The sequence below is a fragment of the Protopterus annectens genome, chromosome 13.part0 (assembly GCF_019279795.1).
Source record: "Protopterus annectens isolate FY-2018-M chromosome 13.part0, PAN1.0, whole genome shotgun sequence".
NCBI classification, from domain to species: domain Eukaryota; kingdom Metazoa; phylum Chordata; order Ceratodontiformes; family Protopteridae; genus Protopterus; species Protopterus annectens.
Genome location: NC_056747.1, coordinates 1,290,954,893 through 1,290,974,574, shown reverse-complemented (window position 1 = coordinate 1,290,974,574; position 19,682 = coordinate 1,290,954,893).

Sequence of the window (19,682 nt, the reverse complement as noted above, 5' to 3'; positions counted from 1 at the left end):
TACTGCACACAAACTAATTTTTAAACCCACTGACAAGTTAACTGATGAACTCCACAAAAACACAAACAAGTGAGCAGGACCACAATCGGAGACAGCTTAAAATTTTAAGAAGGTCCGATCTCACTTAGTACAACTTGAAGGGTAATGTAACGTTCAAAATCAGTCCACACTTCAAAAGGCTTGTATACAATCTGTTCACTAATAAATAGCAATTGATGAGTATTTTTAACACATTTTATTTTTTAATATGTGAAACCAAGCAAGCCTAAAGTTTTATTACTGTTTTTTGTATTTGATCTAAGTAACATCAACCAATGTTTCATTCTACCTACATGAAATACTGTTTTAAGGTCACCATGGTAACATCTAATCAAGCACTTAGATTAGATCCCCAAAACAAAAAAGGAGGTGGTGTAGCCTTAATCTACAATTGCCTGATAAATCTCAGCCCATACCAAAATCCCATTCCTCAGTTTAATAATGCTGAACTAATCATAGGAATCCTCAAAATGAACAACTTTAAAAGTATCTGTATTATAGCCATCTATATACCCCCTGGAGACAACACCTCCACCCTAGAGAATATTCTCTATTGGGCTACAAACAATATCAAACTAGAGACTTACATTCTAGGTGATGTCAATATCGACTCAAATAAAATTAATAACAATACTCCCACTCTGTCTATCAATCTTTATAATTTTACTCAACTAATAAACAACATTACCAGACCTAACAAAAATAACCCCACAGGGTCCATCCTGGACTGGATCTTAGCCACCCCAACAATATCTCCAACTCTGGTATACTACCAGACTCAATAAGTGATCATCTTCTGGCCTTTATTAACCGAACTACCCAACAGCTCCCTCACCAACATCAATATGCCCACACTCGTAACCTAACTAATTTTAACCCTTCTATATTCTCTGAAACCCTTAAACTAACAAACTGGGATTCACTAAAGACTCTTCCTCTAGATGAAGCCTTAGAAGTCTTCAATACTACCTTCCTTAAAATCTTAAACTCCCAAGCCCCACCTCGAACAAAACAAATAAAATACAACTCTGCCCCTTGGCTAACTAAGGACACTAAAACTCTAATGCTACAAAGAGACAAAACTTGAAAACTCTACAATAAAAATAAACACCTAGCTTCATTCCTTCAATTTAAGCAACTCCGCAATCTCACTAAAAAACTTATCACACAAGATAAAAAATCATACTACACCAAACTACAGTCTACCCTCTCAAACAATCCCCAAAAAATCTGGAATTCCATCAATTCCCTCTTACACCCAGGTACTAAATCCAATCCCTGTCCAGACAACAATAAGATTGACACAGAAATTGCAACCCTTTTCAACTCCTTTTTTACCAGCTCCATAGATGAACTGACCAAATCCTTCTCCGATTCCACCCCAGCCTGAAACCAAAGCCTTCTTCACCTTCCTCCCCCCACTCCTGCTCCCATAAACCCCCTCCCACTTTTTTTCTACAACCCGTGTCTACCACCTGTATCAAAAAACTTCTTTTCAAACTCAAACCATGCTCCAATGCCCCAGACAACATCCCATCACTCTTTCTCAAGCACACAGCAGATGGCATCGCCATACCCATCAGCATTCTCATCTAGATCCATCCAGGAATCTTATGTTCCCAAACTTTGGCGAGCAACCTACATTCTGCCCCTTCATAAAGGAGGCAAAAATAATAGCATTTCTAATTTCTGCCCAATAGCCATTCTTTCCCCAATTTCAAAAGTCCTTGAAAAATGTATCCACCGGCAACTCATGCCCCACCTCCTCAATAACCATCTCCTCACTCCTACTCAACACGGGTTCCGTCCTGGCCACAGTACCATTACTGCTCTCCTCTCTTTCTTAGACATTGTCAACCATGCCCGTGACTCTGGAGATATTGTCTCCACTGTTCTTCTTGACCTTTCCAAGGCATTCGACACGGTATCCCACACACTCCTTCTCAACCACCTTTCTAACCTCAATCTTTCCCTCAATTCCCTTTCTTGGTTCAAAAGTTATCTCTCAGATAGATCCCAAGCTGTGAAATGGCATACAGGCACCTCTGACTTCTTACCTACCCCTACCGGAGTCCCTCCGGGTTCTATTCTCGGACCTCTGCTCTTTAATGTCTTTATCAATGATTTCCACTCTGCAATTCCTCATTCTCAAATTGTACAATATGCAGATGACTCCACTTTAATCTGCTCAGCCTCTAGCCTTCCTGAGCTCCAAGCCAAAACCCAATTGGCCTTCACAACCACAGAGAATTGGATGCTTCAAAACCATCTCTCCCTTAATGTCAATAAATCCTATATTATTCTCTTTTCCCCCACAAAAGCTCTGCCTCTTGATAAGCCATCCTTCAAGATCTCCAGCCTCTCCCAGTCCCCAATAGAAGTTGTTAGTTGTGCAAAATTACTCGGAGTTACCATTGATGAACACCTGAAATTTAATACTCATATTCAACTAAACATAAAAAAAAACTCATCAGAAGCTCGGTATGCTTTACAGAAATGCTAAATTTCTATCTTTAGCTACAAGACAAACACTCACCTCTACCTACCTTCTCCCTTCTCTATTGTATGGTGCTCCTCTTCTAACCAACCTCACAGCTTCTATCTCCTCAAAACTTGAAATATGCTACTACAAAATCACCAAATTGCTACTAACTCTACTCATTCTGCACACCATTGCATCTCCTTCCATAGTCTCCAATGGCTAGAACTCCCTAATCATCTCGATTACCTCCAACTTACTACTGCACACAAACTAATTTTTAAACCCACTGACAAGTTAACTGATGAACTCCACAAAAACACAAACAAGTGAGCAGGACCACAATCGGAGACAGCTTAAAATTTTAAGAAGGTCCGATCTCACTTAGTACAACTTGAAGGGTAATGTAACGTTCAAAATCAGTCCACACTTCAAAAGGCTTGTATACAATCTGTTCACTAATAAATAGCAATTGATGAGTATTTTTAACACATTTTATTTTTTAATATGTGAAACCAAGCAAGCCTAAAGTTTTATTACTGTTTTTTGTATTTGATCTAAGTAACATCAACCAATGTTTCATTCTACCTACATGAAATACTGTTTTAAGGTCACCATGGTAACATCTAATCAAGGAATGCACTTGTTTTTGATTGGCACTATTATATGTCAATAATATATAAGGTCTTGACATCAAACATTCCGCTGTTTGTCTGATGAAGGCTGCACATTGGTTCGGCCGAAAGCGCTAACGTTTTATTTGGAATTAATAAAACCATTTTATATTTTTAAGCTGTCTCCGATTGTGGTCCTGCTCGCTTGTTTGTGTAATTTTTAAACCCACCGCTTGCCCTGCACTATCTAATATCTTGCCCTTCTACACTCCTCTCAGGCCCCTAAGATCAGGCCACCAAAATCTTCTTTCAGTATATAAACCTAAACAACCACAGGCCACCTCCTACTTTCTTATACTATAGCAAAAAAATGGAACTTGCTTCCTCCCCTTCTAAGAGTCACTACAAGCTATGAACAACTCAAATCTCTTCTCCATTCTCACCTCTCCCAAAACTGGAAATGTAATTATATACTTCCTACCTAGATCCCATTACATCCCAGTTCCAATTTTCTCCCTCTTGTCCCTCTTCTTCCAACTCTCTCCTCAGCTCCCCACCCTCTACTTCTTTATCTCCTTTGGCTCCCCTGCTTAAACTCTATATATATTCCTTTTACATCCTCTCCTCCCCACTGCCTACATGCCTGTTCTCACAAATGTATATTTTACCTTTTTCATAAGATGTACTTTTTCTACTCAAAAATAAAATGAATCTTAGTCTAACTATTCTTTTTTATCTTCCTCTTGGCATCTCTTCTCCTTTAAATTCTTTGCACCTCCTTTTTCCTACACTTCTTCTCTGATTTACTTCTTTTGCATTTCATATCTATGTATTATTTCTTTTTTCTCTCTCTCTCCTATGCTAACAATACAATTGTATAAAAATTTTATTTTTTGCATGTAAAATTGTTAAATGTGCTATGTTTTTAGAACACAGAGCCTTATGTGAGTAATGTATTTGTAATATGGAGCTTTTCTCCCCGGGCCTCCACTGAAAATGGGCTTTTGGGCCCAGTGGACTTCCCCGGTTATCAAACTGGAAATAAATAAATAAATAACATAACTCATGTACTGATATATCAGAACTAGTTATTGTAATTCTTTATGTTCTGTATGTCTTTATTATTGTAATGTCTTGCTTTTGTTCGAGCTGTTCTCCCCGAGTCTCTGCTGAACACGGGCTACTGCCCCAGTCGGACACTACCTGGTAAACAAATGTTAATAAAAAAAAAATAATAAATAAATAAATAAACAAGAAAACCAGGGCATTTTTTGAAATGTATAAAAAAGAAATATGGACATAGGAATGAAAGTGAGAGAGATCTGATATGATGCAATATTTATGCAAAGCAGAAATACAAACTAATCAATAAAAAAGTAGATCCAAAGATATTTGAAGAGAAATACAGGCAAAGGCACCCAGATATGGAAAATGTCACAATACAAAAAATGAGATCACAAAGGGGGAAAAGTAGAACAGAAGATTAGTAAAGCAGAAGTTAAACAAATAGAAGCTGAAGTTATGGAATACTTGCGAAGTGAAGGATTTGGTTTGGAAAGTATAATACAGGTTTTGTCAAAACATAATGAAACAATGACCCTCCAAAGTAAGGAGAGACAGGTGGTGTGGGAGACATCTGAAGAAAAAATATGGACATTGGAAAGGAAAAGAGATTTGATATGGTGCAATATTTATACAAAGGGGAAAGCAAAACTAATCAATATAAAAAAGCAGCACCAAAGATATTTGAAGAGAGACGCAAGCAAAGGCATCGGGATATGGAAAAAATTACAATATAAAAAATAAATAAATAAACAAAGGGGGAAAGTAGAAAAGAGGATTAGTAATGGAGAAGTTAAAGAAATGGAGAATGAAGTTATGGATTACTTGTGAAGTGAAGGATTTAGTGCTGAAAATCTAACTCTGGTGATGTCATAGCATGCTAGAACAGTGACTTCCCAAATTAAGGGAATACAGGAGGAACATGAAGATACTCTGAAACCTTCCATAGGAAACCAGTGCAAAACTCCAGCTGGAGTTGCACAGCAAGAGAAAGAACAGGAAACTGTGGCAACTCTGATGTGTCAATGTTGTGGAGTGATAGGCCAGTGAGTTACCATATGAAAGAGCAATGGATGATGCAGGCTGCAGTTGAAGAGAATATATAACAGGAAGATCTTATGGAGCTTTCTGTAGAATGCTTATAGGAAACAGAAAACAAAGAATGTGCCATCAGTTTAGAAGAAAACTATCTAAGAGAATAATTGTTTGATTTAATAGAGATGGATAGACATATTAAGATCAATGAAATAAATAGAGAAATTCAATAAGGCCCAAAATGTTATAAGTCTGATAAAACAAATGAACACAGGAATCAAGACTATTAACAGAAATTCATGCGACATAACAGAAGTAAATAGGATATATTACTGTGCAGCTAAATTAATAACAGATAAAGTCTTACCCCAAAAATACAGGGCAGCAAAGGAAAGGAAGGGGAGAAATCAAATGCCATTATGGAAATACTGCATAGAGAAATCTATAAAGCAATTAAGTCAAGAAGTGTCACTGTTAGAAGAGTACAGAAGAGGGAACAGATCAATAAAAATACTTAGAAAGACAAATGTAATAAAAGCGCTGCACAGCATCAGAATGGACCGGGATCTATTGTACACTATAGCAAATAATAAACTAAAGAAATCAGCACAGGCAGTAAAGTTTAGAAGATATGCAGATAAATATAAAAGAAAAGTACAAAATAAGCAATTCCCTGATGGCCCAAAAAGTTTGATAGAGAATTGGGAAATAAAGCAAAAGGAATAGAAATACCACCCAAAAAGAAGAAGTAGACACATGTTGGAAAAATATCTCTGAAAATCCCGTGGAACATAATAAAGATGTTGAATGAATAGAAGAAGTTAAAGAAATAGTAAAAAGTTCAAATGTACAGGATATGAAATGGGATGAAGTAATAGCCAGAGCAATTGAAACAAAATTAAGAAAAGCTCCTAACTGGAAAAACCTAGGCCCAGATGTAGTACCTAACTTCTAGCTCAAAGATTTAGCCCTGAGTAAGAACTACTTATATGCACACTCTGAACAGACACCAACCTGGTAAACAGGAAAAATGATACTCATCTTTAAGAGTGAACCTGCAAGGTATTCTAAAAACCAGAGACAAATAACTTGCCTTCCAACAAAGTATAAACTATATACTGAAACTGATGCAGAGTTTATTGTCACTTAGAAGACAACTCAATCATGGTTATAGAACAAAAGGGTAATAAAAGAAAGTCATATGGAACAAAAAATCATTTGTTCTTAAATAAAGTCATAATAGAGGATTATAAAAAGGGGCACAATCTAACTATGGCATGGATAGATAAAAAAACATTTGACAGCATCCAACATTCATGTATAAGATATGCCTTACATTCAATTACACTACATTAACCTTGAAACAGTGGTAATCCACTTTGCAGCTAAGCCATGATAAAGGACAAATTATTATCCCAGGGATAAAAATTTGAAGGGGATATTCCCGGGTGATTTTTTTGTCACTGCTGTTCTTTTGTCTTGCCCTTAACCCATCAAGCTGTCTACATAGCAGATTAGGTTATGGTTATAGTTTAGTACCCAGAAAACAACAAAGTGTAAAGACTTTTCATCTTCTTTTTATGGATGATTTAAAACTGTATAGTTGATCAGATGAGGTGCGGAAAGCACAAATGGAAGTAATCAAAACTTTCTCAGATGCTGGGGCATAGACAGAAATTTACATTTTGTACTCAATGTTGTTGCCCGTACTACCCGCCTATAATTTAAAAATGTACCCAACCCTCAAGATGCTACCCCTAGACATATAGGAAGGGGACAGGTTATTTTCAACTGTTATTTATACTCATAAAAAGCTATTTTTAGAGGCGTATTCCTTTCACACAAGCATTCTTTGTATACCTCTGTACTGCAAATATTCATTTACATAGTTCTAACAAACAAAAAATCCCAAAAGGGAAAAACGAAGAAGTAGTAGGTAATAAACAGCCACTGAGAACGAACCAAATGAACAGTGAGGCAAACAATCAGACAAACGGCTTTAATAACAAATGACTTAGCGCTTTCACCAGAACAATACTGGCTTCTTCAGAATCATTTAAACAGTGAACAAAAAACATCTTTATAGTACCCAACCCCACACTGATAGGTGCAGTTAAAAATACATCAACCAATGAAATTCCTTTCCAATAAATAAATGTGATTATGACAATATTATTTTATACAACAGGTTTTTGGATGATTTGTTAATTTTATGGAAGGGTGACGAAGAAACAGTGGTTGAATTTGTTGAATATTTAAACAGCACCACTGAATTTTTTAAATTTACATACACTTGGAATGATGAAGTGATTAACTTTCTGGATCTGACCATAAGTAAAACCAATGATGGTTTCTCTAGTAATATATTTAGAAAGGAGACATATTCCAATTCCCTGCTGCATTTTGGAAGTTGTCAACCTTGGCACCAGAGAAAAGGTATTGTGAAGGGACAAATGGTCAGGATTTCCAGATTAGTTAGCAATGATGAAATTTTTAAGGAGGAAAGTTTTAAGTTAATTGGAATGTTTTTGGAATGGGGGTAGCCCCTTAATTTACTTCTTAAAATTAAGAAAGAAGTGATGAAAAAAAGGGCTACACAGTACACTCCTATTTTGAAAAACAATGCTTCACTAGTGCAGACTGTTAATAACAGAACTGGAACATTTTTTGTATTAAAGTATAACAATAGGTCTTATGAATTAAGTGCAAGTTTGAGAAGTTCATGGAAATGCTGTTTGGGTGATCAAAACAAAGCAATTTTAGGTCCAGAACCATTGATTGTATTTAGTAGAGGTGAAAATTTAAAAATCAATTTTAGAAAGGGAAGTTAGACCCCACAAGAAATCAATTATGAGAAAATGTGGGGCCTGTAAGTGGTGTAGGTTTATTAGTGAAGGATCTTATTTATGTGTTTTTGACTTTAGATACACTATTGCATGTCCTGGGGTGTGCAATTGTAACACAAATTACCTGGTCTATGTTGCCTCTTGTACTGCATGTGAGGCATTTTATGTTGGCAAGACTATTCGTAGACTTAGGGGTAGGATATCTGAACATGTCAGATCCATTAGGAGAAAGGACACACACAATGCACTTTATTTACACACCACCACATGTTCTAATTTTTAAAAGTTTGTGTTTTTTGTGGTGGATCGTGTCATTAATTTTGAGAAAGGAATTGATTTGGTTAATAAAGTGGGTATGTTAGAAAGTGAATGGCAACTTAGGTTAAATGCCTTGAAATTCCCTGGTCTTAATGATTGTGTATCTTTGATGCCTATTTTAAAGTTCAAATCTAATCAGATTTAGTACCTTTTTTATGTTAACCGTTTACATATATATATTTATATTTTTGAATATTTAATATTTGTATTTGATGTTTATTATAATAGTATAATTATTAATTTATATGTTTATACATTATTAATTTAAGATGGAAAAAGTGTTTTTAAAGTGCGTGGCCAAGCTGAATCATCACATTTATTTATTGGAAAGGAATTTCATTGGTTGATGTATTTTTAACTGCACCTATCAGTGTGGGGTTGGGTACTATAAAGATGTTTTTTGTTCACTGTTTAAATGACTCTGAAGAAGCCAGTATTGTTCTGGTGAAAGCGCTAAGTCATTTGTTATTAAAGCCGTTTGTCTGATTGTTTGCTCACCATTCATTTACATAGTTCTAAACATTTTGTGCTTTTTAAGTGATGAAGTTGCCAAGAGATGTTCAGTAAAAATTTACTCATTTGAGTACACAGAGTATGTCTAGCTATACCCTTGCTCAGGTGATATAAGAATGTCATTTGGTCTTGATAAATGTGCAAAATGAAATTTAAAGCAAGAAAGCTGCTGCACAAAAAAATATCATTCTGGGACAGAAATGTGATATAAAGGAACTTGAGCAGGAGTCATGTATAAATATTTGAGAATTGATGAAGAACCGACAATAAAACATGAACAAATCCTGTGGTATATTCTCTTCAACTGCATCCTGCATCATCCATTGCTCTTTCATATGGGAACTCACTTGCCTATCACTCCACAACACTGACTGTGTCAGAGTTGTCACCGCTTGCTGTTCCTCACTAAGGAATATTTTAAAAGACTCAAATTAATACTAAAGCAGCCCTGACATCTAGGAACAAAGTCCAAGTTATAAACCAATTTGCTCTTCCTGTTCTAACTTACAAAAGGTATTGGATAAGAAGAAAATGCTTTATTCACATCTCGAAACTGATTACATTTATAGATCTGTAATTGTAGGACTGCGTACATATCTGCTGACCTCATTAGATCCAGATATAATGAATGTTTTGAAACATGAAGAGAACAAGTCTAAGATGATCTCCTTGCTTAGTTTAGCAGAAGCATATTGGTGTCAGAAGGAATGGAAACCAAATCAGAAGTAAATAAAAATCTGGCAGCAATTGAATGTGCCAAAAAACAAAAGAAAGAATATAAGGTGAAGAATCAGATGAAAAGGCACAAAATGTGGAAAAGGCATAAATATAGTTGCAAGTACAGAAAACTCCGGGAGCAACCCCATGCCGGTCAGGATCTGATGCTGGAATGGTTAAGGAGAGGTGAATTTAAACTAAAAGATGAAAGATTAATATTGGTGGCCCGTAACAGCAAACTACATACATGTTGGTTTACAAAGTCCATTGAGCATGTGCGAGAAACCGACAAATGCAGGTTCTCTAAAACAGAACTGGAAACAGTAACACATCTTGTTGCTTGGTGTGACACATTAATGGCAGAGGGCTTGTATACTGAAAGACATAATAATGGGGAAGACTGTTTCATTAGAGATTGTACAAACATTACAATACTGAAGTAGCTGAGAAGCACTAGAGACATGAGCCACAAAGTATTATATAGAATGGTGAAATTTATATCACATGGGATCACCCGTTACTAACAGTTCAGAAAAGAGATGCTAGAAAATGAGACATAGTAGTCCATGAAAACAAAAGACTAAAGTAGCATTGAAATTGCTACACCCAGTGATTAACAGTGTCTTACATACAGAGAGAGACACAAAGTCATTAACTACCATGATTTGCAAACAGAAACAAGGGTAATGTGGAGGAAAGATACACAGACATTTCCAGTAGCAGTAGGAGCAATGGGTCTCATAAAAAAGAATTTACAATCATATTTAGATATGCTTCCGATTCATGTAACTCCATATGAACTGCAAAATGAGTCAATTCTAGGCACATTGCAGGTGCTGCAAGAAACACTTCTTGTCAACATCAAAGATTGAAACAATACTAATTTCATGCAATTTGATCATAATTTTGACTTAGGAATGGGGTCCATTCCTGTCATAGTATTAGGAAACCCAAAGGACTTATAGAAATTAAAAAAGAGAGAACTTTAGGCCTGTTTCTCTCCTTTTCCAAACTGTCTCTAATGACAAAGCAGCGAGGTTTGTCAACCATGCCATCCCAGGCTGACTGAAACTGGATCCCCCTTGAATGACACCAAAGATAAAGCCAACTATTGAAGCTGATCATTTTTTGTTTATACTGTGGCATCATTCTAGGTGAGGGTAATATGCTGCTCAAGGCTAGGGACATTCCTCGCTGGGACACATACTCGGAGAGCTCAATCATGTCTCTCATCATATAATCTAAGGAAGTACATCTGTACATCTCAGGTCATTCTCTCCAACATGAGCTATGACAGAGTCATAATGGTAGCTGTTGCCGAGAGATCTGAGTGCATATGTGATCTAACAAATCCTGGCAATGGACAGGCAGCTGACAGTGACTTTCTCCTTATCTAACCTAATGAGAGGGGCATCTGTGTGTCTCACTATGGAGTCACTGATGACAAGAAAATTTGGTTTATGAGTGTTACGCCTTGAGGGTTTGGTAGGTGAGACACTGGTGTTGTTATGTGTTGTGGGTGTTGTGGGAACTGCGTTAGTTGTAGTAGTCTTGTGTTTTGGAGATCTGTGGGGTTTTGTTAAGTTTTTTGAGAGAACCTCTGCGTATGTTGATTTATGTGTCAGATGCGTACTATGTGTATGATTAGTGGTGGGTGAGTTGACAACCTGTTCAGTGGTACTGTTTCAAGTTGTTGCATTTAACAATTTACCTTAAATGAAGACAAGACACTTCTTCCTCTCTTTCAGTGGTATTTATTACACACATGTGAGAGCCTCATGGAAAGTACCAGGGAGACTCCCCAAACAAAGGAATGCATAAGCTTATATGCTGGTAATACTGTTGACAGTACAAAAATATAAACTAGACCAATTAAATTAGTACAAAAGACAATTAACCAATTAGTGGTTTACCATTGGCTCAAAGAAGTTCACATTACTACATCTCTAGGCAGTAAAGGAAAATCAGATGCACTTCCATATAAGGCACATTTCCTGCTTTCAAGCAGGCTCTTGGTTTTCAGTACTTTTCCACTATTCACAGTTTACTCAGAGTTCGCAGTACAAAGTCCATCTCAATGCATGCAGATTATCACATACTCAATTTCCTTAAACACATACTTTGGCCATTCATATTCTACAATCCCCCATTTGATGCTGTGTAAGCATCACCATTTAGTCTATTATATTTTCCCTAAGTCTAACATAACTATGTGGCTTGTTCCTTCAACATTGTCACACATTTTTATTTCATCATCCATATTTATGACTGCAGGCATATAAAACTTTGGCACCTTTTTAGTAGTCTTAAAATGCATTAATTTCAAAATCAATGCTTTGATTAAAAACACAACAAGAAAAGCAATAAGAGCTAATACTGACATTAATAAAATTAACTTCAATAGTCCACCTCCAAAACCTGAGAACAGGTTGGTTAACCATGCCCATGTTGAGTTATCGACCTCCTTGGCCTTAGAGAGTTTGGAGATTCTCTGAATGAGTTCGAGATGACTTTCAATTTTGTTCTGATTGTCAGGAATAAATGTACAACACTCCTCCTGGATTAAAGCACAAGTTCCACCTTTCGCCGCTAGGGTGAAATCGAGAGCCATACAGTTTTGGAGGACTACAGCTCTCATAGCAGTCAGTTCATCAGTCACTAGTTCTAAAGCAGAAAATGCGGCATTGCTTAATACTTCAAGCAATTTGGACAGTTTTCTCAGTTCCTAAATTGATTTTACTGCTCCGTATGCTGGAATTATACCAGTTTATGATATGATGTCATCACCCAAGTCCATATGAGATAGTCCTTTGGTGCCAGCATGAGCTAAGTCATGATGATAAATCCATGAAGCGTCAATTTGGCCTACCGGATTGGCAGGCTTTTTAACTTCTCGAACATTCCAAATTTTTCCTTGAGGTAAAGCAGATGTATGTCGGATGGCTGGGACTAAATAACCTAAGAAGCAGCTACCGGACCAATTTCCTGGTAGCCATTTATAGGCTCTTTTAGCACACACAAAGTAGCAATTTCCACCTTAGTGGTGATATTACTATCTATATAACCTTGTTCAGAATGAAACACTTTCTTATCGATCAATCCCAGCTGTTGATATAGGACAGAATTATTTCTTACCTGTTCGCATGTTTTATGCACCAGTTCACAAAATGAATCGTAGGTTGTTTTACAGTAGGAGGAGTTATTATTACACCTGTAGAGAACTGTCACATTGCAAAAACTCCATCCTACCTTGACTTTACCAAATTTCTGAAAACACACAGTTCTATTTCGATGGTTAAACAGATGTAATGCTATCCTGTCTTTTGAAGTGACATTTGAGATGTCATAGAGCTGATTCGTCCAGGTTTCATTAGCCCCTAAAGGGACTGTACTCAGCATCAATACCCCATGAACAGTAGGTAAAGCAGTACAGATCCAACAGTCAGAGACATTGAGGGATGATGCATAGGCAAATTTAATAGCTTGGTAGGTGTTGAAAGGTGGATGCCAAATAGCTCACTTGGTGTGATGCATTGATGGAGCAGGAAATAAAAATGGCCACATTAGAATAACAGTACAACAAGAATGACCACCAAAATGGCTGACCAATATTTTTGTGGAAATGGATGCTGAGTCTGCGTAGTGTCAGGAGTTTGGAGTTTTCCAAAAGGGTAGATGTTAGGCATCGTCAGGTACTGGAACAGTTCTACTTCGAGTATGAGTAGCAATGAGAGGAGAATCTGGAGTTGAAAAGGTAAAGGTTGTTGGTCTTCAGACGGCACAACTTTTTTGATGTGTAAAATGTGGATCCAGGTTGGAGATCCTTGCAGTCGCACAGCAGATGATGTTGTCAGAAGAACCAGGAAGGGCCCCTTCCAGCGCGGCTGGAGCGCTGTTTTTCTAGAGAAGGACTTAATGTAAACCCAATCACCTGGTTGTAGGGCGGATGACAGGAAAGGATCTGGGAGATGTTGAGCAGCTGCTACTTGTCAGTGGTGAAACTGTAGGAAGGAAACAAGAGATTTGCAGTACAATAGAATATCATTATCAAATGCATCATATTCAGAAAAGGGTGGTGGTGGTGTCATGGACATACGCAGAGGGTGACCCATGAGAATTTTGTGTGGAGAAAGATCCTTAGTAGGATGCAGTTGTGCTCGCATAGAAAGTAAGGCTAGTGGTAAGGCCTGCACCCAAGTTAAGCCTGTTTCTGAAGTGATTTTAGCAAGTCTAGTTTTCAAGGTCTGATTCATTCATTCAATAATACCTGATGCCTGTGGTCTATATGGGCAATGGGATTTCAAAGTATTGCCTAGCATTGTACACAATGATTAAACTAACTTAGCAGTAAAATGCATTCCACAGTCAGAGTATATTTGACAAGGAGCACCAAAACGAGGTATCAATTCATAACACAATTTTTTTGCAACTGAAATAGCATCATTTTTAACACATGGGTGGGCTTCTAACCACCTCAAAAAAATATCAACAACAGTCAAAACATATTTAAAACAAGTACAAGGTGGGAGTTCAATAAAGTCCCACTGTAAGGCACAAAATGGTCCCATTGGTTTTGGTACCGGTTGAGCGGGAGCCAGAGTGCCTTTTGAAATGTTATGCTGTAAACAAATGGAGCACGTGCTAAAAAAATGTTGCACAGAAGCAGAAAGTCCTGGGGCGAACCAATCCTTTTGGATTTGTTTGATTAATGCTTGTACCCCTACATGAGCTGGCAAATGATATGCTTTTATAAGAGAATTTAACATAGATATAGGGCAAATTAATCTGCCATCAGGATGCTGCCAAATTGAATCAGAGCATTTGAAACAACTTTGGGCCAGCCATGTTTTTCTTTCTGATTCCAATGCTTCACTTTGTAAAGTTTTTAAAACAGTAGTGTCAAAAGTAACCGTTTGTAAGCTAGGCTGCAGAAATTGTCCCTGAACAGTATGTGAAAGAGCAGCCTGCTTGGCAGCCCAGTCAGCCAAATTATTTCCCTTACCTACTAGGGAGCCGTTAGAATGGTGAGCTGCACACGACAACAGCAATTTTAGAAGGTAATAATAAATCCTGTAAGAGGTGATCAATATACAGATAATTTTTAATTGGTGCCCCAGAGGATGTCAAAAACCCCCTTTCCTTCCACAAGGTACCAAAGTCATGAACAACACCATGGGCATAACGTGAATCAGTATAAATAGTAACAGATCTGTCTTTGGCCATTTTACATGCATATGAAAGTGCCACTAATTCTGTGGCTTGACCTGGTGGTAATTGTCCAGTTTGTAAAACCTCAGATAATGAGCAGACTGACCATGCAGCCTGGAGTTCACCAAAACTATTTCATAAACAGGACCCATCTACGAAAATAACTAAATCAGGATAAAGCAAAGGAACATCTTGCAAATCTAACCTAGGAGAAAGAACAGTGTTAACTACAAGTAAACAGTCATGTGGTTCGTCCTCATCACTAGTTGGAATCAATGAAGCAGGGTTTAGTGGTGGGTAACGTGTAATTTGAACAGCGGGATTACTTAATAAACTTAACTCATATTTAATGAGGCGAGCATTAGAAATATTCTGTGTTTTTGTTTTTAAGAGTAATGCTTGCACCGCATGAGGTACTGCTAGTATAGTGTCATGTCCTAAAGTCAATGGTGCTGCCATATCGATCAAAACAGCAGCGGCTGCCACCGCTCGCAAACAGGGTGGATAGCCAGAAGCAACAGAGTTTAACTGAGTGCTATAATATACTATAGGTCGATAGCCTCCGGTCCGTGCTTGCGCAAGCAGGCCCAGGGCAGTCTTGTTTCTTTCACAACAAAAGAAAACAAAGGGTTTAGAATAATCTGGGAGCCCCAGGGCAGGTGGGTTTATCAGTGCCATTTTAATAGCTTGAAAGGCATTTTCATGTTCAGGGGACCAAGGCAGAGGGTCTGTAACTTCCTTTTTTAGAAGCTGTAACAGAGGGGCCGAAATCTCTGAAAAATTGGGCACCCACTGTCTACAATAACCTGCTAGGCTGAGGAACCCCCTGAGTTGTCTCTGAGTTACAGGGTGGGGGGCAGTCTGAATGGAGGTAATTCTACTTGGAAGTATTTGACGTGAACCCATAGAAATGATGTGTCCCAGGTATTGTACCTTTTCTTGACAGAACTGCAGTTTAGATTTATTTACCTTAAAACCTCGTTCAGCTAAAACTTTAAAACTAGAAGTGAATCCTCTATATAAGACTTAGTATCTTGTGAAGCTGTAAGAATATCGTCTACATACTGGACCAAAACTGAACGTGGTGGTAACTGTAAGTCCCGTAGTTGTCTGTGCATCTCTCTAGAGAATAGGATTGGAGATTCTACATATCCTTGGGTAGTCAGGTCCAAGTATACTGTTGGCCCTTATAAGTGAATGCAAACAAATACTGACTATCTGAATGTAGTGGGATAGAGAAGAAAGCTGATGAGATATCTATAACCATAAAACAACGTGCTGTAGGTGGGATGCAGCTTAAAATCATAGCTGAGTTTGGTACAACTGGAAAAACTGGCAAGACAGCTTTACTGACTCCGCGCAAGTCTTGCACAAATCTGTAAGCTTGTTTACCAGGTTTCCTTACCGGTAGAATTGGAGTATTACATGGACTTGTTGTAGGTACTATAATTCCTTGTTGTACCAAGGCAGAGATGATAGGGGCAATACCAGATGTAGCCTCTACCGTCAAAGGGTACTGTAGTACCTAAGGTAACTTTGCTCCTGGTTTTAAGGTTATTTTTACAGGAGTGGCTGAAATCAGAAATCCAACATCATTATCATGAGTGGTCCATAGATGAGAGGGTAATGAATTTAAATGCCTAGTTTCATCAAGGTCAGACTGCATACACATTGTTTGCAGAGTGACATTCTCATCTAAGGTAGCCAAAATGCTATCTTGTTTATCTGAAGGTACTTGTAAATATACTCCTTCAGCAGTGCAGAAGATGGTTGCTCCCATCTTACAGAGCAAATCTCTTCCCAATAAATTTAAAGGTGCTGAGGGTCCTACTAAAAATGCATGATTGTCTTGTAAAGGTCCCAAAGTTACTGGGACTGGGATGGTTTCAGAATATTCAATAGGAATGCCAGAGACACCTACCCCTCTAGTTATTTTATTATAGAGGGGGACATTTATTGCTGCTTCACCAGCTAACAAAGATTTGGTTGCTCCAGTGTCAATCAAAAATGGGTACGGTTTATTTTTGACAAGTAACATAATAAACGGTCCATCTTGATCCACAGGGATGAAATGGCACAACTGCTGTTGTCTTTATTCAGGGAACCTTCATTGTGATGGCTGCCGATTGGATGGGGTCCAATTAGAATTCCACTGAGGTGATGTATCAGTGGGTGGGGCAGGTTGCTCAGCCAGATATAGACATTCATTTCTCCAATGGCCTACTTGGCCACAATTGAAACACTCCGTCTGATTATTATAGCTTTGGGATGGGGCTGATCGAGTTTCCTGCCAGTTTTGTCTAATTTGGTTTCCTGCCCCTTGGTGTCCACCTCTCCCTCTTCCCCGTCCTCGTCCTCGCCGTCCACACTACCCAAGGGCAGTACACATCTGAATCTGCGCTTTAACCAATTTTTCCTGTAAGTCCTTTTTTTCCTGTGTTAAGTGGTCAGAGAGGTATTGCACTTATGTGACTAATTCATGCAATCCAGGACTAGGCCAGTTTACACATACTTCCTTTAGCTTATTCCGTACTTGTCGGCGTAACCCATCTACGAAGGCAGCCAACAATCCACTCTGTGCTGGCCCTTCGGTGGGTTCTGTGTAACCAGAATAAGCCTCAAAGGCTTCAGTGAGATGATTTAAATACTTGTCCACAGGTTCATCTTCTTTTTGAAGAACTGACTTGATTTTGGACCATTTGGGTGTGGGTGGGACTATTACTGTAATAGCATCTACTATACACTGTCTGACCGCTTCAAACCCATTATCTCCTTGTGCATCATGCTTTGGAATCAGACTAGGGACATTATCATGGTCCCAAATCCATTTAATCAGATCAGCCGGTATGGCGTACTGAAGAACTGCCCTGACTTCTTCTATTGTAGGATTTTGTAAACAAATATGTCCTGCCAGCACACACTGGAACTTAGCTGGATTAGTACGGATAAACGGTAGTGATTTGGTACTGGCTTGAAAATCAACTGCTGACCACTCCCTAGGTACTACAATGGTCAGTGGTTCTTGTGCACTTCTGGCATGGGCTGGGTTAGGTACCTCCCTCAAAGGTAACAACCTGTCTTCATCTGACAACTTCGATTCTGAAACTGGATTAAATTTTTCTGGCCCAAAATATCCATCCCCAGTCAGTTATAGCAGGGAACTGGCCAAAATGCCTTCGTCTAAGTGTCACTTTCCATTTCCTTTATAATAGGGTTTAGCTTTAAAATACATTACAGCTTTTGTTTCTTTATGAGTCTTACTACAAGTTCTTGGTCCCTTTTTTCTATCGCTCGTTTCTGGATCAGATTCACTAGACTGACTGTCTGCAGCCTGTTCTCTCTCTCTAGGAGTGTAATCTTTAGTGGTGGAATCTGGCTGCTGTGTTTTGGCTCCTTGTTGAGTGAGGGGGGCTGATACTGCGGGGGTGCAACTGGTGGTGCTGTCGATGGTGGGGGAAGCCAGGCATTATCGTCTTCTGACGATTCAATTATTTGCAATTTAGCTGATTCCTTTACAGGATAAACCCCTTAAAGGGTGGGTCCTTCAAGCATTTACCATTTACTACATCTAAATTACTAGCAGTGTGTTGTAATTCCCTCAATTGCTCTTTTAATTTCTGCTGATTATCTTTTAGACTACTAATAATCGAATCCTTTTCTCTTTCTTTCGCCTCTGTCATCCAATCATTAAATGCTGCCCAGCACAACCCTGGTATTCTTCTCCCTTTTCTCCTTAATTTCCCTTGGAGATTAAGCAAAATAATTTTATTAAAACTACCATTTTCTGGAAAGACGAGTTTAACATCACCCTTAGTGAGGGCGACCCTCTGACTTATAAACATACAACTGTCCCGGGACACATGAAAATACATATAACCAGCTGGTGTACCTCTCTCTGGCTCTTTTATGGTTCCCACACTCGCTCCCATTTTAACACAATAAGCTATACTGTATTTTAGAGATGTAGCTGTGACGTTTTGTAAACATCGTTTTCCCTTCTCTCATATCTCCTTTCACTCTTTTGTCACCAGTTTTTCGTTTTAACCCACTCTCATACTGCACAATCAATAGCAGAAAAGAAATGAATGCCACTTACCTCAAAACAACTGAATGAGAGGAATTATTACATTTCTATAAAATTATCAATACCAAATTTTAAAGCAGGCAAGTACAGGAAATGAAAGAAACACTGCCAGAACAGAAAATTCTATCATGGGCCCTTTTACTAGCAGTACTTTGTTCAATCCTCAACTACCCCAGCCGTTATCATTTCAGATCCAAGTAAACGGCACCAATTGTTGCATTTAATAATTTACCTTAAATGAAGACAAGACACGTCTTCCTCTCTTTCAGTGGTATTTATTACACACATGTGGGATCCTCATGGAAAGTACCAGGGAGACTCCCAGAACAATGGAATGCATAAGCTTATATGCTGGTAATACTGCTGACAGTACAAAAATATAAACTAGACCAATTAAAATAGTGCAAAAGACAATTAACTAATCAGTGGTTTACCCATAGGCTTAAAGCAGCTCACATTACATCTCTAGGCAGTAAAGGAAAATCAAATGCACTTCCATATAAGGCACATTTCCTGCTTTCAAGCAGGCTCTTGGTTTTCAGTACTTTTGCACTATTCACAATTTACTCAGAGTTCACAGTACAAAGTCCATCTCAGTGCATGCAGATTATCAGATACTCAATTTCCTTAAAGACATACTTTGGCCATTCATACTCTACAAAGGGCTAGAGAGCAGGTATTCAAGATTCTTGGTGTAGATACATCTCTTGCACTCTGTACTAGAGTGACTTATTAGTAGAGGGTTGTCAGTGTACATGTGGCAGTTG